The 17738-nt window shown below is 39.3% G+C and overlaps 1 protein-coding gene across 2 annotated transcripts in view; it reads left to right on the forward strand.

The window, feature by feature from the left end:
• Window positions 1–10131: 10131 nt before the first annotated feature.
• The window catches only part of prdm15 (PR domain containing 15), a 109322-nt gene continuing 101715 nt past the window's right edge, over window positions 10132–17738 (forward strand). For both annotated transcript variants that reach the window (XM_051927068.1, XM_051927069.1), the window contains exon 1: window positions 10132–10218. The gene's annotated coding sequence lies outside the window, so the exon portion shown is untranslated. The remainder of the gene's footprint in view (window positions 10219–17738) is intronic.

Here is a 17738-nt window from a genome sequence, read left to right on the forward strand (position 1 = left end):
TCTTGCTCTGGATGAACAGGTCTAGATAATTTTATATATACTATATAATATATATATATATATATATATAATATTCCTAATCTCAGTCTCTGTCATTTAACTCCTGCTCTGCTCATTATGGGTTTACTGTTCTTATGTATGGCCTGTTCAAGTTTCACTGCCCCTAACCTTGACATGACATGCTTGTTTTTCTTTGTTTCCCTTAATACAGCTAGGTGGGGTCTGCAAACTGACTCAAGCCTAAGAGTCCTGTTCTTCCTAAGACCCCATCATTTTCATAATCACACCTGTCTATTTTCTGATTTTTTTATATCTTTTCAGGCCTGTAGTTGGCAAAATTCTGTCTATAAATTTTATGTGATTGAAATGGAATCAGAGAACATTATAGCTGGTAGAAAATAACAAAGTCTAGTATGAGCGATTTTTATTAGGCATTCATTATGCGCACTTTGTCTTGGAGCAGGATATGTTGTGTGCTGTAGACATTTAGAGTAAAAAAACCCTGAAACGTTAAAATTCACCTAAATTTCATTACAAATTGGCCCATTCTGGGCAATAAAAGTTAAAGATAAAACTTGCCAACAGTCCACACACATTTGTTCAGCACAAATGACATTGAAAATATTTTAAAAATTATACAATTGTATAAAAATGTTCATATTCAGTATCTGGTTTTGATTATGCTTGTTTTTATCAGACAAAAAAAGCATAGTAAACCATGTAGTGTAGTAAGCTTCCACTAACGTTAAACTCTTATCATATCCAAAACCTATAAAACTAAACTCCATAGTAGCTCTTTAACCATGCCATAATTACTAAAACTGAAACTAATAAATATACAAATAAAATAGAAATGTCTTTGTGAAATAAAAACTAAATTAAAACTAAAAATACACGATGAAGGAAAACTAAACTGAATTTCCAAGTAAGGTCAGAAAAACTATGGAAATAAAAACTTAATATAAAAAGACAAAACTAGAATAACCTTGGAATCAGAACCATGCCTTTTGCAGAAATAAAAACTGAGTTCATCCAGCTTAAATCCAGCAGTTAAGTTAACCTACCCATCTTTGGGGGACCTTGTGAGAAACACTGAGAAAGCGTCCAGATTCTACACAGTGACTGGGTGTGGCATTTGAATTCAGGCTGTTGGATCCTTGAGGCAGCAGTGCTATCCACTGCAACACTGTGCTGCTGCACTCCAAGTGACTTTTCTCCCACTACTACGAAACTTAACAATTGTAAGAAACCATGCATGAGCATATAATGCATTTTTGTGAAATTTGCATTTTTAAAAACTATCAATGCATGTAAGGATTAGTTTTGGAGCCCTTGTCTTCTTAATATAATAGTGTGTGTGTATATGAAAGAGTGTAACAAGCAAACTTCCAAGTCTTCTTTAATGTACTTTTTATGTTTCTTTAATACAGTTGCAGAATAGCTATATATTCTGTGCTGATATTAAATTGTGACTACTAATGTACTCTTTAAACACTTCACAAAAGCAATATTACAAAAGCTGAGGGATTTTCATAATTAGTGGAAATGGCCAATTATGATTTTATGAAATTTTTTTCTGTTTTGTCTGATTGTTACTTTGTAGATAATGTAGTATACACTTTTTTTGTGGTTTCCATGTTTTTATCTAAAAGTCTTTTTAGGTCAATTTTGATTTTTAAGTACTGTATACAGTATGTTTAATGACCAATATGCTGCTAATACTGAAAAACATTACAGTAACTTTTAGCAGGACCATTAAAGTTGCTAAAAATGTGTAAGTTTTCTTTTTTGTCATTCCACACTACTTTTGTACCCAATTATTTAATTAGAGAGATGAAATAGAAAAGGTTTAAATTATATTAAAATGGTAAAACTAAAAATGATCAGTATAAATGATAATAAGTCCATTATTTTATACAGTCATTGAAGGAGATTTTTAATGTTGCTCTCTAATTATAATATGAATGTAAGTTTTGTCAAATTTTACAAATGTTGTAATTACCTCTCAAAATGAAAAAGATGTTTATTTAACAAGGTAGTGTTAAAAATTGTAAGTACTGCCAATCTAAACATTTTTAAATTTTGTTAAAGTAGATTTTTCTGTTTCCACTGAAAGGAAAATATTATTGAATATCTTCAAAGAAGTCCCACAAGTAGAAAAAATAATAATTTGTATTATTTAGAAAGAAATTATACATATTATAATACATATACAATAAAATAAAGTGCATATCCTGGTTACCCTTTTACATATATTCATGATTTTAATGCCTCAAGCGTGTTATAGAAAGTTGTTTATGAAATGACTTTCATGTTTAATGTTTAACATTCAAGTTTTAAAAAAATAATGTCTGTAGTCTGTGTTTAGCAGTTTATTACTTAAAACCCCCACCCCTTTTGAGTTGGAGAAAAATGAAAGTTTTGTAGGGACTGTGTGCAGATCAGTTTCAGTAATCCTTTATTAACTACTTGAAGGAGACACCTTTTTCATGTCTACATATATTTATGTTCAGTAATCTTTAGAAGTTTGAATAACAAAAAAAGACTGGGTATAATAATAATTTAAACCTGTGTGAACATGTAACATAAATGACAAGCCACCTGTAAATAATGTTTTTGCTTTGCAATATTTTATATACAAATGTTGGTTGTATTTATGAAAAATGACTAACATTGTTAATCTGTATTATTTAAGAAAATGCAGTGCAGGGATTATCTAACATATCAGGATTGCATAACTGAGCAATAAATATTGATTTAACAACAGAATATCAGAGTGCACTTATTTTATATTATTGTTTATAATTGGTTATGTATTTTTTCTATATCCGAGAAAAGTATAAGAGAAAAGGTAGTAGGTGTCTCTTTATGTGTCCTGCACTTGCAGTGTGACTGATTAAAAACTGATTTTGCATATCATATATCTGAATTAAATAGCAGTATATAGTAGTGTATATCAATAGAAATAAAAGAAATAGTTTTTCAAATATACTTATTTTTACTATAGGCCTATGTCTTACAACTTTATTGTAAAATTTGACATTCCAGACTGGAAGAAGGGAATTTTATCCATTTATAAAGTCAATTGTAGCAGTATACTAACTGCATAAAATAATGTATGTATTCGATAACAAAGGCAGACTTTATTCACTGCCAAATTGTGGGTCTACTACTGCTAACTCCAAATTCTCTTTTAAGGCATTGAGTGAATTCCTCCTAAAAAGTAGTTTTTGCTGAATCAAATCTTGCAGCTGTTGTTTGGCATTCCAAAATTAACAAATGTTGTACTGTTTGCCAGGTCAATTACACCAGTCCCTTTTATTTGTATTTGCTGTCATTTTGTACATTAACATGGTAATGTAACGAATCAAGAATAAGCCCACTGTTATCCATCAGCAGCAGCAGTAGCAGTAGTAGTAGTAGTAATCTGTAGTTACTGTTCAGTAAATGAAAATTTGCTTCATCTACTTGACCTGGTAATGTGTGCCAGATTGTGACATCCATTTGTGTGAAGTAGTGCATCCTAGTTTCTGCCTTGAATGCACTCCATTAATTTCCACTGTGTCTTTGAATATGTGATTTATTAAATGTCTAAAAGAATTCTACCGGTGTAATTGGTGCCTTTGTGAATTTTAAACTTTAAATTAAGCCCCCATGCAGACTTAGGGTTCAGCTACCTTAACCTATTGGAGTATAACATAAACTTAAATACAGGGATACACAAAAGTTGCTAATCTATGTGCCTAGCTGCTCTATCCTATCTGTAGACACCATGGTGCTGATAATGATGTCTGAGATCCTGCATTTAAACATTTTACCTGTCATCTTACACTGCTAGCCCCCATATAGACATGGTTTTCACAGGGAATTTCTACTTAACAAGAAATTCCATTAGTACAAAACTTTGAAACAAAATGTTTGTAAACTATTTCCTTACATTGAGCTAAGAATATGTGGATGAAACTGGCAACTTTTTCATTTTAATTCAGGCGGTCAGTGGGATTTCTGGTATTTTGTATCTGTGTTGTCCGTCAATTGTTGGTGATTCCAAATTGCTTAATAATAATAATATTAAAAAGGTTTTATGATGTACTGTAATCTAAAAGGGCAACACGGTGGCGCAGTGGTAGCACTGCTGCCTCGCAGTTAGGAGACCGCGGTTTGCTTCCCGGGTCCTCCCCGTGTCTGTGTGGGTTTCCTCCGGGTGCTCCGGTTTCCTCCCACAGTCCAAAGATTAGGTGGATTAGCGATCCTAAATTGTCCCTAGTGTGTGCTTGGTGTGTGGGTGTGTGTGTGTGTGTGTGTGTGTGTGTGTGTGTGTGTGCTCCCTGCCCGGGGTTTGTTTCCTGCCTTGCGCCCTGTGTTGGCTGGGATTGGCTCCAACAGACCCCCGTGACCCTGTAGTTAGGATATAGTGGGTTGGATAATGGATGGATGGAATATTTTTCTTTGCCCTTTTAAATATTTTGGAGATAAGAAAGCTGTGGTCCCATAAACCAATAGATACCTTTTAGAGTTTTGCTTCTTGTATACAGTGACATCCATGATATATTTAACATTGATGTTCCTCTTACCTCCCTATAGCACTTAAACATTGGCAGAGCATTGTGTTCCTCATTAATTCATGTTTTTCCCCCCCAATTGTTTTGTGGTTGTTTGTTCGCAAAGTTGAATATTTCTTTTATTATGTCCATAACATTGTGTTTCAAAACATTTCTTTTACCTGAGTATATTGTTTTGCATTATTACGCAGTTGTTCGGAAGGTTTTCTTCCAAATACTCTTCAATGCAGATTATTCTTATGTAAGCAAAGATATAAACTGGACTGGCAGTCTTGTTTCTGCTATACATTTCTACAGTAAAATGTGGGTTTTTGCTTAGCATATCTGACCACCCCCATGAGTTGTGCTGGGTTGTCAGGTCTTCCGTTGATTTGACAGTTCACATTAATTTCCATTTAATTTCAGGCAGAGGAAATTCCAAGCTGGCAGTATTAAGAATCTTGTGTACCCTTCTTTTTCTTTGCAGTAGTCCATTATTTGTTTTTTCAAGTTCTTAATCTGTTACTCTGAGAAGTGTTAGCAGAGAGGGATCCCAAGTACCCGGACCACTGTGCCTGACAAGAAATGAGGCCCCCAACACCAAAATACAGACGTGTTGAATTAAACTGTGCATTTCAACCAAATGACAGACTTTTTTTACAAATAGGACAACAAACACAGTCTAATAACTTTCATTATACTGAATGAGTAGACAGATGTTATGTCTGTCTATTTATCTGTCTAATTAAATGCCAAGGTTTACGTGTGCCAAGTCGCTATAAGCGATATGATTGGTCAGTTTGTCTTTAATGCCATGATTGAAAAAGGAAGTGCAAGTGTGAGACAAATGAGGATGTGTGAAGGTATAGGAGGTATGCTTAGAGTGGCCTTTAAAGACCATAAGTAATCAAAGTGGACAGGAGGCAAGCAAGACACCTCAGTCTGAGAGTAAACTATATGGGGACATGTTTGATAGAGGGGACAGCTGGTCAAGAGAGGTTCAGACATGGAAACCGAGGAAAGGAGCTTAAGGTACACATAGGGCAAGATGTATCAAATACAGTGCATCCGGAAAGTATTCACAGCACATCACTTTTTCCACATTTTGTTATGTTACAGCCTTATTCCAAAATGGATTAAATTCATTTTTTTCCTCAGAATTCTACACACAACACCCCATAATGACAACATGAAAAAAGTTTACTTGAGGTTTTTGCAAATTTATACTTTCTCCGATCCTGTTCAGCCTATATACATCGGACTTCCAACACAACTCAGAGTCCTGCCACATGCAAAAGTTCGCTGATGACACTGCTATTGTGGGCTGCATCAGGAGTGGGCAGGAGGAGGAGTATAGGGACCTAATCAATGACTTTGTTAAATGGTGCGACTCAAACCACCTACACCTGAACACCAGCAAAACCAAGGAGCTGGTGGTGGATTTTAGGAGGCCCAGACCCCTCATGGACCGACCCCGTGATCATCAGAGGTGACTGTGTGCAGATGGTGAAGACCTATAAATACCTGGGAGTGCAGCTGGATGATAAATTAGACTGGACTGCCAATACTGATGCTCTGTGTAAGAAAGGACAGAGCCGGTTATACTTCCTTAGAAGGCTAGCATCCTTCAACATCTGCAATAAGATGCTGCAGATGTTCTATCAGACGGTTGTGGCGAGCGCCCTCTTCTATGCGGTGGTGTGCTGGGGAGGCAGCATTAAGAAGAAAGACGCCTCACGCCTGGACAAACTGGTGAGGAAGGCAGGCTCTATTGTTGGCATGGAGCTAGACAGTTTGACATATGTGGCAGAGCGACGGGCACTCAGCAGGCTCCTATCAATTATGGAAAATCCACTGCATCCACTAAACAGTGTCATATCTAGACAGAAGAGCAGCTTCAGCGACAGACTGCTGTCACTGTCCTGCTCCACTGACAGACTGAGAAGATCGTTCCTCCCCCAAACTATGCGACTCTTCAATTCCACCCGGCTGGTAAACGTTAACATTATATAAAGTTATTGTCTGTTTTTACCTGCATTATTATTAATCTTTAATTTAATATTGTTTTTTTGTATCAGTAAGGTGCTGCTGGAGTATGTGAATTTCCCCTTGGGATTAATGAAGTATCTATCTATCTATTTATTAAAAATAAAAAAACTGAGAAATCACACGTACTGTACATAAGTATTCACAGCCTTTGCTCAATACTTTGTCGATGCACCTTTGGCAGCAATTACAGCCTCAAGTCTTTTTGAATATGATGCCACAAGCTTGGCACACCTATCCTTGGCCAGTTTCGCCCATTCCTCTTTGCAGCACCTATCTTGGCTGTGTGCTTAGGGTCGTTGTCCTGCTGAAAGATGAACCGTCACCCCAGTCTGAGGTCAAGAGCGCTCTGGAGTAGGTTTTCATCCAGGATGTCTCTGTACATTGCTGCAGTCATCTTTCCCTTTATCCTGACTAGTCTCCCAGTTCCTGCCGCTGAAAAACATCCCCACAGCATGATGCTGCCACCACCATGCTTCACTGTAGGGATGGTATTAGCCTGGTGATGAGCGGTGCCTGGTTTCCTCCAAACGTGACGCCTGGCATTCACACCAAAGAGTTCAATCTTTGTCTCATCAGACCAGAGAATTTTCTTTCTCATGGTCTGAGAGTCTTTCAGGTGCCTTTTGGCAAGCTCCAGGCGGGCTGCCATGTGCCTTTTACTAAGGAGTGGCTTCCGTCTGGCCACTCTACCATACAGGCCTGATTGGTGGATTGCTAGAGATGGTTGTCCTTCTGGAAGGCTCTCTCTCCACAGAGAACCTCTGGAGCTCTGACAGAGTGACCATCGGGTTCTTGGTCACCTCCCTGACTAAGGCCCTTCCCCCCCGATCACTCAGTTTAGATGGCCGGCCAGCTCTAGGAAGAGTCCTGGTGGTTTCGAACTTCTTCCACTTACGGATGATGGAGGCCACTGTGCTCATTGGGACCTTCAAAGCAGCAGAAATTTTTCTGTAACCTTCCCCAGATATGTGCCTCGAGACAATTCCTTCGACTTCATGCTTGGTTTGTGCTCTGACATGAACTGTCAACTGTGGGACCTTATATAGACAGGTGTGTGCCTTTCCAAATCATGTCCAATCAACTGAATTTACCACAGGTGGATTCCAATTAAGCTGCAGAAACATCTCAAGGATGATCGGGGGAAACAGGATGCACCTGAGCTCAATTTTGAGCTTCATGGCAAAGGCTGTGAATACTTATGTACATGTGCTTTCTCATTTTTTTATTTTTAATAAATTTGCAAAAACCTCAAGTAAACTTTTTTCACGTTGTCATTATGGGGTGTTGTGTGTAGAATTCTGAGGAAAAAAATGAATTTAATCCATTTTGGAATAAGGCTGTAACATAACAAATTGTGGAAAAAGTGATGTTCTGTGAATACTTTCCGGATGCACTGTATATTAAAATTGATTCTGTGACCTTCTGTAACATGGCTAGCACTGCATAAATTACTTGAAAATAATAGTGTGCTTTACATGATGGGCTTGCAATTGGGGGGGGGGGGGGCAATTGTATGTACTTTATTTACATTTATTAATAGAACTAACATAGAGTAACAAGAATTCATAAATAACACGATCCTCATTTGGTTATCTTTCTTCCACACAAGCAATCACACAAAACAGAGTCACTATTTCAGTCACATGTGGTCTGCCCTCACTAAAACTGAAAGAAAAGTGCAGCCCTGGATTTTGTTGACGACATACAGAACTCCAACTGCTGATGCACACAACAGCCAGCAGGGAAGTGCACTTGACGGATTCTGTAAAGCCACAGAGAATAATGTTGTAGCCATCCACATTATCTCTTAAATCAGTTTAATATTCTAATTCAACCAACCACTTCGTATAGACCAACAGCTCTCACCAAGTGTAATGCAGTAGAAAACACAACTAGAGAAGAAATATACAATAGCAAGTAATAAATCAGTCTTACAGAGGAGGCGATCCTGCTTTTCTCCTCATAAATTCATTAAAAAATACCATCAAAGTCCCAAGTTATTACTCTGCTCACTGTCTCTGGCCCTTAAGGTTAATTTTATTTTGTGACAAAAGGGAAAAAGTCTGAGCGTAACCCACCCTAATTAGAGTTGTTCAAAAGAAATGTGATTTGTTATGTACTTCTACCACATGAAATAAAACAACAGGCGGTGTCAGATATTTGAAGTATTAAAATGTGTGCCTAATTGAAATGTTTAAAGTATAAATATTCTCAACTGTAGCAGAAATTTGTCATTTTTCACCCTCTGATAGAGGACCATAAAGGGCTGCATTAATAGGAAAGGATCAAAAATAACATATTCGTAATCATTGACCTTGAAATTGTCTAAAACAATACCCAGCATGCTTAGTTTGTAATTTGTATTGTGTAACCTTCTGGGAGTGGTTCTTAGAGGGCTAGAACCAAATATCAAAAATATTTTAGTCATGAACAGCACTTAACATACTTATTACCAATCCCCTTTTGTTTGTGTGTGTGTGTGAGTGAAGTTTTGTGAAAGGAGAGACATTGATACCTTGTATCCTGTTAGGGCACATACCCCTGGGGTCAATTAATGTGGCATGTGCAACCTCAAGTCCTTCTGATCATTTTTGCTATAGACACCTATTGGTTTACTTTTTTATCAGAAGGGTGTAGTTGCCTGCACAAAATATAGCCCAAAAATCGGTGGGTTTCAGATCTAGAGGGCCTAATATAGGGGACAAGCTTGACGTCTTGCATAACTAGACATCAAGATGAGTTGAACGATAAATCATATGTTGTAGTTTTCTCATACTGGTTAGTCAGGAGGTGCCAGACAATAAAACTGAAGTTGTTTCAAAGTGTTGATAAGTAATTCTTTTGAGCAGAAAATGATCACCCTGTGTTATACATGCAGACTTGTGGGGTCAGAATTAGCCTTATAGCTATGTAATTGTAGGCCATAATTTAGTAAAGTTTTGACGATTCGTGATGGTGTTTTTATTAAAATTTCATAAGGGTCCTCAAGCTTGAGTCTGATAGACCCATTCAGGTATCCATCTATGAGTGTCAGTACAACATCCAGAGTATTCATACATCTGCGCAATTCACTTCATCCAGATTAGTTTAAGACCCAGCATATTTATCAGGTGTTGAGGCCTTACAAAAAGTATTTCTCAACTGGAAGGATGGTTAAAATACTGCTTTATAATAGGAGCAGTTATTAGTGTTAAAGTGCTATCATATTGTGAACCAAAATGGCATAAACAAACAAATAGCAACATGAATGGACAGCAGGCAATGTATTTACCTATTAATGAATCTTTTAAAGTGTTGTATTGCAAATGGCTGGAAAATACAGCATTTAAACCTGTTTCAACCCCGCAATATCGTTCATCCGTGGTGAGGTTGCCTCTATATTAAATTTGGAGAGTTTGGCAGTTATTTATTTCAATCGCCACCTTTTATTTGTAGTTTGTAACGCACTGAAAGAAGCAGGCATTCAAACGCGCAGAGGTCGTCTATACGAATTGGTCCTGTATTTTTAAACTACCAAAACTACAACTCCCAGAAGCCCCTTGGTCTTGTTTCCGGTCCTGCGCGGTTTACGGAGCGGAGTAGAGCCCGGAGTCGGGATTCGGTTTATTTGTGGTCGTTTGGAAATAAGGTAAATCTTTTTACTTTCACGTCACCCAATTTTTGTGTTATTTTATCGTTTTCCAGTACATTGGAGGCCCGCGAATTGTATCTTAATAACTGTTTCCCTAGTCGAGAGTGGTTTAGAAAGTGCCGAGCCCACAAAGAGCGTCTCCGAGTCCCGGTGCGTTTTTCTGTCTCCATTCCATCCGCCATGCCGCCTGTTCTTTGTTGCATCTGGATTCACGAGAGCGCGAGTTAAAACCCGGCTGGAATTTTGGATCCCGTGAAATCCCGGATCCCGTCCTGCGGGATCCTGCTCAGGCAATAACCGCCTGCTTTCTTTTGTGCTTACATGTACAAGAATAACGCACGTTAGTAGCCTTTGAGCAGTAACTGTGTGTCCTTTACATCTGAGGCTTAGGGGTCAAAGAGGATTCGGGTTGCATGCCCGCATACAAAGGAAATGCCCGTTGTGTCTTTATGCACTTGTTGTCTGTGTTGATATGTCTCAAGGATCCAGCAACACGGGCGCTCTGCGTCCACGCTTATGAGGCAGGCTGTGCGAGGAATAAATTGAAATCGATATGATTGCGACGCCGTTCTTCTGTTATAAAAACCTCGAGTGCATTTCATAAAGTTTTTAAAATAATTGTAACATTTTTACAAATACTTGTTAGCTTTACCAGTACTTGATAACGGTCAGTTTGTCAATTGAGAAGACTTTTATTATGACTTTTAAGAATCGAAGCAAAACAGCCAATATAAAGAATATTATATAGGCAAAATATACGTTTTAATAATGTTTTGTAATCTGAGATGGTTCACTACTACTGCTTTCATCAAATCATTTATTGCTGTAATAACTCAAAACTATCTTTAGCTTTAGAAATCAATATAGGAGATAGTTAATATAATGAATAATTTAGTATTGTTTCTTTCCTATGAAATGACTTTAGTGTCTTGCACCAGGTAACTTTGGGACTTAGATATTAAGGCACTATATTAGATATTCATTACTATCTAATATAGTGCCTTTGTCTGTCTAGCCATGAGGCAGTTCACATTACAAGTAATGCATAAGTTAAGCAATCTTTAATGTTTTTGTCGCAATGATTTTTTAGAGAGCGATTTATTTTTTAGCACAAAGTGAAAACAGTTTGTATGTGTATAACATGCATACATGTTTAAAGGAATTCTCCACCTAGAAATTATGTATTTTTTTTTATATATTACCCCATCTAGTAGTGCAAATCAGATTAAAACTTCATAGAAAAGACAATAAAGTCAGGTAATGACAAATATACTTCAGGAGGGATTTGCTTTTGCTAAGACCACACATGAAAGGGACAGATGAGCATTGGAATATAAGTCAGTCACATGGTAGGACAGCCTGAGTCAGATATTAAAGTGGTCTGATCACTATGAATACTGCTTGTGTAGAATCTGGCAGGGTGTGTCTAGATACTCTTGCAATTGCTGCTGGACTATGGGCAGGATTGAATGTGAATGAATAAATATTAACACAGAACCAGTCCTTGAACAGTTATTCAGTTGTAGTGAGAGGGTAGTCCATCATGCTCTTAACCAGGTTAGCTATTCTCTGCAACACTTTTCTAGCTGGTTCAAATAATGCTTCCTCACCACATGCCGATATACAGCGGTGTGTAAAAGTATTCAGTTTCCTTGAAAATCATATTTATCTGCTCGACGAAAGATTTGTATACATATTTATCCATTCAGTATTTTTAATGTGAACTCTTAAACTGTAACAATAAATACATTTTTAAAGTCAAAATAAATCTTCTTCACTTCAATAACTACAGAAAAAGATAAACTCAAAAGTTAGTGTTTGCTTAAGTATTTAAGTATTTTATCACTCTCAGCATAAAGCCAAAGCGACACTGGAATAGCTCAAAAACAAGAAGGTGATAGTTTTGCAATGGCCAAGTCAAAGCCCAAATCTTAACCCTACTGAAAATATGTGGCACGATTAGAAAAATGCTGTCCTGAGGCATCATCCCACCAACCTAGAGGACCTCTATAAATTCTGCTAAGAAGAATGGAGAAGAATCACTCCTGAACAATGTACAAAGCTGGTACACACCTACCCCGAAAGAACTAATGCTGTTACCTGTAGGGTTCTCTCCAAAATATTAATGTGTAGTGCTTGAATACTTGCAAACACTAACTTTGAGTTTTTCTTCTTCAGTGAAATATCTACAAGAAATGGTTTATTTTGATTTTAGAAATATATTGTTACAGTATAAGAGTTTACATTAAATATACTGAATGTGACTGTGTAGAAATCTTTTGCCATGCAGAAAATTATGATGACTTTAAAGGGGATTAAATACTTTTGCACACCACTGTCAGTTAAACAATAACTTCATCTGCATGTTCATATATATATATATATATATATATATATATATATATATATATATATCTATATATATATCTATATATATCTATATATATATCTATATATATATATATATATATATATCTATATATATATATATATATGATTTTATTTGAAGAAAATAACATTTCATGCAATCACATCGAACTTATATAATAAATGATTTCATAGAGATGTTGCTAAATTGTTTTTGTAACTGCGACTCTGTTCATAGTCCAGGGATGTACATTTCTAAAAACCTGAAACCACTGACTATTCCTAAGTGATCTCAGTCAATGCAATATTTTGCAATTGTGTATATATTTTCCAGAAGTTCACTGTCGGCTCTTTTGTTTTGCTACCATTGAGGTCCAGGTTTATTGATCTAATAACAACTCGGCTGTTGCACAACTTCATCTCAGTACATAGATTCAATGTTGATGATCAGGCCATTACCATGGCATTGTCTGCAAATTTGATGATCTGGTTCTTTCTGTGTTTTGCTGTGCTGTCTTGTGTTAAAATTGAATATAACCTAGGGATCACACAGCAGGCTTGCAGGGTACCGGTGCTTGTTTTCAGTCCTAATTACCTGTCACCTCCAAGCTAGAAATTTCAGCAACCAGTTACCAGTTGAGGTAATGAGAGGCAATCTGAGAGTTTCTGCGTTTCAATATTATCGATTTTTTTCTTATGACACAGAGTGCAATATGCCTTCACTAAAATATGTGACATGATGTGGATGGTGAGGAAGGAGAAACACATGATGATTCTCCTGTCATTTCAGTTGTGGAAGCAAACCAGCCAGTGAGCTTCACATCCAGCAGTAGCTGAGCTACAGGTACTTGACCAGTCGGTACTGAGACTGGTAATGCGAGAGACTGCATACTGTTCTCAAATAAAAAATATTGCTAACTTGTCATTCATGTCTATAACCTTAGTACAGAAATCAAGTGGTAAAAAGACATGGAAACAGCCCTACATAAAATAATATATAGAATATGCTTCCAATTTGAGGAAGCTGGGGTGATGAATGTGAGAGAAATGAGTAACTGAAAGAATAATATATATGGGAGAGGGAAATGCATGCTAAAATGAATGTCTTTGGTGCCCATCCCCATGATGCTAAAAACAAATGTTAATACAGCGTCTATAAAAAGTATTTACCCTCGGAAGTTTTCTCATTTTATTGTTATACAGCATTGAATTACATTGAATTTAATTTTTTTTTTTTTTTTTTTTTTTACACTGGTCAACAGAAAAAGCTTTTTGAATGTCAGTGAAGACATACCTCAGCAGAGTGATCTAAAATAAATGTGAAACACGAAATAAATTATTTCATAATTAATTTGACACACCTAAATCCTGACTGGTGCAGCCAGCTGGTTTTAGAAGTCATAAAACTAGTTTAAGGAAAATCACCAGTCTGTAGTGAAGGGGTTTCAGTTGATTGTAGTATAAGTGCACCTGTATCCAGTACTGTGGCTTAATCTGCACAATAAAAACAAAAGAACACTTCATACAACTCTGTGAAAAGATGATTGAAAAGTGCAACTCAGTCACAGAATGGATATAAGAAAATTTTCAAGTCACTGAAAATACTTGAGTACAGTTAAACTAGTCATAAAACATTTTGGAAAGAGTGGCACAGCTATAAATCTGTCTAGAGCAAGTTGTCCACATAAACTCAGAAGAACACAACGACTAGTGACGAAGGTCACTAAGAAACCCATGAAAACTTTAATCAAATTACAATCTACAGTCGCTGAAATTGACCCACTACTTGACCAATTGCTGCTTTAGTGGCAAAGACAAAAAACGTACATGACCTCTTTTCTAGAGTTTGCCAGTAGGCATATGGGAGACTCTGAATTCAGCTGCTGGAAGGTTCTGTGTTTCCCCCAAGACTAAAATGTAACTCTTCAGCCATCAGACTAAATGCTATGTTTCCAAACGCTTCACATTATCAAAGCACATAATCCCTACCATGAAGCATGGTGGTGACAGTATCATGATGTGGGAATGTTTCTCCATAGCAGACCCTGGAAGCCTTGTGAAAGTAGAGTATTAAATGAATGCAGCAACATAAAGGAAAATCCTGGAAAAAAACTGATGTTGTCTGCAAGAAACTTGCACTTAGGAAGATTTGACTTCCAGCAAGGTACTGATCTCAAGCATAAATTCAGAACTACAAATGAATGGCTTGTTAGCATAGTTAATGTCCTGGAGTGGCTGAGCCAGAAGCCAGATCTCAGTCCAATTGAGAAATTATGGCTGGACTTGGAAAAAGACTGTCCACTAGTGATGCCCACATGAGTGATAGAAGAATGGGGATAATTTTCTTATAGAGACCTGTGCACACATACTCAAGGATGTAGTTGGCTGTCAAAGTAGTTAGGGATACTCCGATCAGGTTTTTTTAAGGCTGATACTGATTACCGATTTCATGTTACTTGATCAGCCGATTCTGATACAGTTTCTGAATTTTTTTTCCTTTTATCCCTTTAAAACACTTTTTACACAAATCTCCCAAATAACCAGACTAATATAGGACATAAGACTTCTATTTAAGTGTATTTTTATAATTAAACTATAGGCCCCATGTGTTAACTGTTCATTTTTTATTGCAAAAATTAAATTCTGTAGGCTTATTGTTCAGTGACCATAAAATACCAAAATGAATACAATTTCCTAAAAATATACACTTTAATAAAATATCCATCCATCCTCTTCCGCTTATCCGAGGTCGGGTCGCAGGGGCAGCAGCTTGAGCACAGATACCCAGGCTTCCCTCTCCCTGGCCACTTCTTCTAGCTCTTCCGGGGGAATCCCAAGGCATTCCCAGGCCAGCCAAGAGACATAGTCCCTCCAGCGTGTCCTGGGTCTTCCCCGGGGCCTACTCCCAGTTATACGTGCCCGGAACACCTCATCAGGGAAGCATCCAGGAGGCATCCTGATCAGATGCCTGAGCCACCTCATCTGACTCCTTTCGATGCGGAGGAGCAGCAGCTCTACTCTAAGCCTATCCTGGATGACTGAGCTTCTCACCCTATCTTTAAGGGAAAGCCCAGACACCCTGCGGAGGAAACTCATTTCAGCCGCTTGTATTCGCAATCTCGTTCTTTCGGTCACTACCCATAGCTCATGACCATAGGTGAGGGTAGGAACATAGATCGACTGGTAAATTGAGAGCTTTGCCTTGCGGCTCAGCTCCTTTTTCACCACGACAGACCGATGCAGAGCCCGCATCACTGCGGATGCTGCACTGATCCGCCTGTCGATCTCACGCTCCATTCTTCCCTCACTCATGAACAGGATCCTGAGATACTTGAACTCCTCCACTTGGGGCAGGATCTCGCTCCCAACCCTGAGAGGGCACTCCACCCTTTTCTGGCTGAGGACTATGGTCTCTGATTTGGAGGTGCTGATTCCCATCCCAGCCGCTTCACACTGAGCTGCGAACTGATCCAGAGAGAGCTGAAGATCGCGGCCTGATGAAGCAAACCGGACAACATCATCTGCAAAAAGCAGTGACCCAATCCTGAGCCTACCAAACCGGACCCCCTCAACGCCCTGGCTGCGCCTAGAAATTCTGTCCATAAAAGTTATGAACAGAATCAATGACAAAGGGTAGCCCTGGCGGAGTCCAACTCTCACTGGAAATGGATTTGACTTACTGCCGGCAATGCGGACCAAGCTCTGACACCGATCGTACAGGGATCAAACAGCCATTATCAGGGGGTCCGGTACCCCACACTCTCGGAGTACCCCCCACAGGATTCCCCGAGGGACACGGTTGAACGCCTTTTCCAAGTCCTCAAAACACATGTAGACTGGTTGGGCAAACTCCCATGCACCTTCCAGGACCCTGCTAAGGGTGTAGAGCTGGTCCACTGTTCCGCAACCAGAACGAAAACCACCCTGTTCCTCCTGAACCCGAGGTTCCACTATCAGACAGACCCTCCTCTCCAGGACCCCCGAATAGACTTTTCCAGGGAGGCTGAGGAATGTGATCCCTCTGTAGTTGGAACACACCCTCCGTCCCCCTTCTTAAAGAGGGGGACCATCACCCCGGTCTGCCAATCCAGAGGCACTGTCCCTGATGTCCATGCGATGTTGCAGAGGCGTGTCAATCAAGACAGTCCTACAACATCCAGAGCCTTGAGGAACTCCGAGTGTATCTCATCCACCCCCCAGGGCCCTGCCACCAAGGAGTTTTTTGACCACCTCGGTGACCTCAGTCCCAGAGATGTGGGAGCCCACCTCCGAGTCCCCAGGCTCTGCTTCCTCATTGAAAGGCATGTTAGTGGGATTGAGGAGGTCTTCGAAATACTCCCCCCACCGACCCACAACATCCCGAGTCAAGGTCAGCAGCGCACCATCCCCACCATATGCAGTGTTGACACTGCACTGCATCCCCATCCTGAGACACCGCATGGTGGACCAGAATCTCCTCGAAGCCGTCCGAAAGTTGTTCCCCATGGCCTCCCCAAACTCCTCCCACGCCCGAGTTTTTGCCTCCGCAACCAACAAAGCTGCATTCCGCTTGGCCTGCCGGTACCTATCAGTTGCCTCCAGAGTCCCATAGGACAAAAAGGTACTGTAGGACTCCTCCTTTAGCTTGACGGCATCCCTCACCGCCGGTGTCCACCAATGGGTTCGGGGATTGCCGCCACAACAGGCACCGACCGGGATGTGGTCGAAGTTCTGCCGGAGGTGGGAGTTGAAGCTACTTCTGACAGGGGACTCTTCCAGACATTCCCAGCAGAACCTCACAACACGTTTGGGCCTACCAGGCCTGACCGGCATCCTCCCCCACCATCGAAGCCTACTCACCACTAGGTGGTGATCAGTTGACAGCTCCGCCCCTCTCTTCAACTGAGTGTCCAAGACATGTGGCCGCAGGTCTGACGACACGACCACAAAGTCGATCATCGAACTGAGGCGTAGAGTGTCCTGGTGCCAAGTGCACATATGAACACCCCTATGCTTGAACATGGTGTTCGTTATGGACAATCCGTGACGAGCACAGAAGTCCAATAACAAAACACCGCTCAGGTTCAGATCGGGGGGGCCATTCCTCCCAATCATGCCCTTCCAGGCCTCACTATCATAACCCACGTGAGCATTGAAGTCTCCCAGCAGAA

This window comes from Erpetoichthys calabaricus, chromosome 4 (assembly GCF_900747795.2).
Source record: "Erpetoichthys calabaricus chromosome 4, fErpCal1.3, whole genome shotgun sequence".
NCBI classification, from domain to species: domain Eukaryota; kingdom Metazoa; phylum Chordata; class Cladistia; order Polypteriformes; family Polypteridae; genus Erpetoichthys; species Erpetoichthys calabaricus.